Raw genomic sequence first — 5000 nt, forward strand, 5'->3', positions numbered from 1 at the left:
AAAGTCCCGCTGTCCCAATACATGCTCTGGACGGCGGGCCGCGAGACGTGACGCCCGGTGGCAAAGAGTGCGCCGCTGAGGATATAGAGGGTCCGTGCCCCCGCACAGTGGTGACGGTGTGCGGGTAGTGTTTCCGACACCGCTTCCTGCGGTGGCAACGCTGGGGCAGAGTCGATACTCGCCCACTGGTGGAAGGTAAGCATTCTGCTTTACATCAGTACATAACTAATATTTCAGTCGTCTGACGTCCCTCCTTAGTAAATGATGCAGGACCACATACATAGATGATACATACTGTAAACTGGGGAGGACAGTGTGAACCGCACTCGACCCAGTCACCCTATCTCACAGTCCACTCCGTGTGTAACAAAGCGAAAGCACCAAAGCACTAGCGTTCAACAACATCCATTTTATCCTCGCTGCCACAGGACACTATCCAAAGAACGACAAGAGGAACGTGACGTCCACTAATAAGACACAATGTCTCACATCACCCGCAAACAACGCAGCTCAAATCAGCCAGCAACACCCACAGTGGTCCACCCAGTATCAACACAAGACGCAACGCCACGCCACAACACAAAAGGTACAAGTAATAAAATACCCTTTGGCCACACCCCTGGTAAAGACATCGAACCAACCCACCACCTGACACCAGCCAAACGTACATCCTGATTTGACACATCTCTGGCAACCTTACCCACGTTGGCCCTTAACCTAACCCACGTTGGCCCTTAACCTAACCCACGTTGGCCCTTAACCTAACCCACGTTGGCCCTTAACCTAACCCACGTTGGCCCTTAACCTAACCCACGTTGGCCCTTAACCTAACCCACGTTGGCCCTTAACCTAACCCACGTTGGCCCTTAACCTAACCCACGTTGGCCCCTAACCTAACCCACGTTGGCCCCTAACCTAACCCACGTTGGCCCCTAACCTAACCCACGTTGGCCCCTAACCTAACCCACGTTGGCCCCTAACCTAACCCACGTTGGCCCCTAACCTAACCCACGTTGGCCCCTAACCTAACCCACGTTGGCCCCTAACCTAAGTTACGCTGCACCTTAACCTAAGTTACGCTGCACCTTAACCTAAGTTACGCTGCACCTTAACCTAAGTTACGCTGCACCTTAACCTAAGTTACGCTGCACCTTAACCTAAGTTACGCTGCACCTTAACCTAAGTTACGCTGCACCTTAACCTAAGTTACACTGCACCTTAACCTAAGTTACACTGCACCTTAACCTAAGTTACACTGCACCTTAACCTAAGTTACACTGCACCTTAACCTAAGTTACACTGCACCTTAACCTAACTTACACTGCACCTTAACCTAAGTTACACTGCACCTTAACCTAACTTACACTGCACCTTAACCTAAGTTACACTGCACCTTAACCTAAGTTACACTGCACCTTAACCTAAGTTACACTGCACCTTAACCTAACTTACACTGCACCTTAACCTAACTTACACTGCACCTTAACCTAAGTTACACTGCACCTTAACCTAAGTTACACTGCACCTTAACCTAACTTACACTGCACCTTAACCTAACTTACACTGCACCTTAACCTAAGTTACACTGCACCTTAACCTAAGTTACACTGCACCTTAACCTAAGTTACACTGCACCTTAACCTAAGTTACACTGCACCTTAACCTAAGTTACACTGCACCTTAACCTAACTTACACTGCACCTTAACCTAAGTTACACTGCACCTTAACCTAACTTACACTGCACCTTAACCTAACTTACACTGCACCTTAACCTAACTTACACTGCACCTTAACCTAACTTACACTGCACCTTAACCTAACTTACACTGCACCTTAACCTAACTTACACTGCACCTTAACCTAACTTACACTGCACCTTAACTGTCACATGTAACGTCACAGGAATGTAGCTTTGCCTAACAGCAACCCTCTGAACATAGTTCACTGCTTGGATCCTCTGGTGTCATGTGTATTTCTCGATGCCATGGTGCGTACCCTCACGTAAATGTCTTTCGAGTGTTGCGTACTTTCTACACAGTCCCGCTAACCACTGGAAGGGTGTAACGCTACAGAACGAATATCGCCCTCCCCTCCTGCCCTTCCAAGCTGGTCGGTCAGGCGTTTGTTTGTGAAATGAGCCTTGCAGCTGTTCAGTTGCATTTGGTTGTCGATGCAGTCAGTGTACGTTGTGGTACGGCCTGTGTGGACTGTCCGCTGATGTACGCGTAACCCACACTGATCATCCGTCGTTACGTACTGAGTGACATAATGTGGCACATGCTTGACCGTACACCGGCTGCGCCCTACAATGGCGAATCATAAGGGCCATATGTTGTGCACGATGCTACTTGTCTCGTCTCCCCATTACAGCGAGATTGCACTGTTGTACGCCGTAGAGACATGTGGTAGGTACGGACGAAAGTATTGCATGTTGGCCCCCCCCCCCTCCCTCTGCCGGGAATCAGCGTGAGCCGTCTGTTGATGTAGCGACGAGGGTTTTCCTATTTAATCGTATTGCCCCACACAACATGATACCACGGTGGACCGCGTTCCACATCTGCGACATGCTACAGAGGCCGGTTGACAGTCGACCGCGCAAGGGACATTGCACACGTGCGCGGACCATCTTCCACGTGTTCTCTCGTGTACGTGCCGTAGTGTGTATATGGGCTGATGTAGCGTGTCGTGACACATAACATGCAGGCATGCCAGAATCGTAGATTTCGCAAATGTTGATTGACGTATACGTTTGCTGCCAAAGATCCGCAAATGAACTGGAAATCAGTTGTTGAGCGGTTGTTCGCGCTGCAGGTGCATCGGTGATAGCGACGATCGGTACATCTGTGAACCGGTTGTTTCGGCGGTACCCGCCATGCCCCCGAACCTGAGTTGGCCATGTGGGTATGAAGCGATACGAGGCTGTGGCTTGGTGGGACAGTCCCCGGCCGGTGAGGGGGGGCCGCGCGGCGTGCTGGCCGCGCGCTGCGTGAGCGCACGCACTACAGCCGGCTGGTGGGGGGCGCCCAGTGGCAGGAGCGCCGGCCGACGGGCCCGGCTGGCGTCCCAGCTACGCGCCGGCGCACCCGGCGCGCGGCGCCAGGCGGCCAAAGTGGGTTCTGCCGAGCCCGGTGCGAAGCGCGGTGGACATCTGCAGTGTGCTGGTCCGATTGCGGACTGTGTGCGTTGAGGATGCGCCGCCGCCCGGCACTCGGCGTCGCGACGCCGTCTGCTGCTCGGTCGCCCCCAGCGGTTCTCGCAGGTGGTTTGTATCGCAGCTCTGCGGACGTGTTGGCGCGTGCGCTGTGCTGGGAGAGTTCGCTTCTGCACCCAAGTGGGGCTTTGCCCTTCTGTGGCGCTGGCGTTGGAGCTGCCGGTCACCGTAGGTGGCGCGTGTTGTTTCCCGCCGGCAATGCCACGACAGCACGCTCCCGGGCCTCTGTCGGCAGCGGCAAGCTCAGTTGGGAGCACGGGTGTTCGCACTGAAAGCGTCTACTCGCCTATCTCCGGGCGATTGCGCCTCTCTCGAACCCGACCAAGTACTTAGGACGGCGCTGCGCGCCGCCGGGACCTGAGAGGGTTTCGAGGTGTATCGTGCAGGGGAGCTCAGCCTCCTCCTGTTTGCAGAATAATTGAGCGGACGCTTGCGTGTTCGCGCGGGCCCTCGGGACACACTCCCGGGCGGCCGGCTGCTCAGCTCTCGTTGACGCAGCTCCCTGGTTGATCCTGCCAGTAGTCATATGCTTGTCTCAAAGATTAAGCCATGCATGTCTCAGTACAAGCCGCATTAAGGTGAAACCGCGAATGGCTCATTAAATCAGTTATGGTTCCTTAGATCGTACCCACGTTACTTGGATAACTGTGGTAATTCTAGAGCTAATACATGCAAACAGAGTCCCGACCAGAGATGGAAGGGACGCTTTTATTAGATCAAAACCAATCGGATTGGCTCGTCTGGTCCGTTTGCCTTGGTGACTCTGAATAACTTTGGGCTGATCGCACGGTCCTCGTACCGGCGACACATCTTTCAAATGTCTGCCTTATCAACTGTCGATGGTAGGTTCTGCGCCTACCATGGTTGTAACGGGTAACGGGGAATCAGGGTTCGATTCCGGAGAGGGAGCCTGAGAAACGGCTACCACATCCAAGGAAGGCAGCAGGCGCGCAAATTACCCACTCCCGGCACGGGGAGGTAGTGACGAAAAATAACGATACGGGACTCATCCGAGGCCCCGTAATCGGAATGAGTACACTTTAAATCCTTTAACGAGTATCTATTGGAGGGCAAGTCTGGTGCCAGCAGCCGCGGTAATTCCAGCTCCAATAGCGTATATTAAAGTTGTTGCGGTTAAAAAGCTCGTAGTTGGATTTGTGTCCCACGCTGTTGGTTCACCGCCCGTCGGTGTTTAACTGGCATGTATCGTGGGACGTCCTGCCGGTGGGGCGAGCCGAAGGCGTGCTTGCGCGTCCCGAGGCGGACCCCGTTGAAATCCTACCAGGGTGCTCTTAGTTGAGTGTCTCGGTGGGCCGGCACGTTTACTTTGAACAAATTAGAGTGCTTAAAGCAGGCAAGCCCGCCTGAATACTGTGTGCATGGAATAATGGAATAGGACCTCGGTTCTATTTTGTTGGTTTTCGGAACCCGAGGTAATGATTAATAGGGACAGGCGGGGGCATTCGTATTGCGACGTTAGAGGTGAAATTCTTGGATCGTCGCAAGACGAACAGAAGCGAAAGCATTTGCCAAGTATGTTTTCATTAATCAAGAACGAAAGTTAGAGGTTCGAAGGCGATCAGATACCGCCCTAGTTCTAACCATAAACGATGCCAGCCAGCGATCCGCCGCAGTTCCTCCGATGACTCGGCGGGCAGCCTCCGGGAAACCAAAGCTTTTGGGTTCCGGGGGAAGTATGGTTGCAAAGCTGAAACTTAAAGGAATTGACGGAAGGGCACCACCAGGAGTGGAGCCTGCGGCTTAATTTGACTCAACACGGGAAACCTC

At 53.2% G+C, this 5000-nt stretch overlaps 1 non-coding gene across 1 annotated transcript in view; it reads left to right on the forward strand.

The window, feature by feature from the left end:
• Positions 1-3711: 3711 nt before the first annotated feature.
• LOC126317223 (small subunit ribosomal RNA) overlaps positions 3712-5000 on the forward strand; it is a 1893-nt gene continuing 604 nt past the window's right edge. The window contains exon 1 of the ribosomal RNA XR_007556499.1: positions 3712-5000. This exon is cut by the window's right edge and continues 604 nt beyond it. This is a non-coding gene — a ribosomal RNA (small subunit ribosomal RNA).

Source organism: Schistocerca gregaria, unplaced genomic scaffold (genome assembly GCF_023897955.1).
Source record: "Schistocerca gregaria isolate iqSchGreg1 unplaced genomic scaffold, iqSchGreg1.2 ptg000623l, whole genome shotgun sequence".
Classification (NCBI taxonomy): Eukaryota; Metazoa; Arthropoda; class Insecta; order Orthoptera; family Acrididae; genus Schistocerca; species Schistocerca gregaria.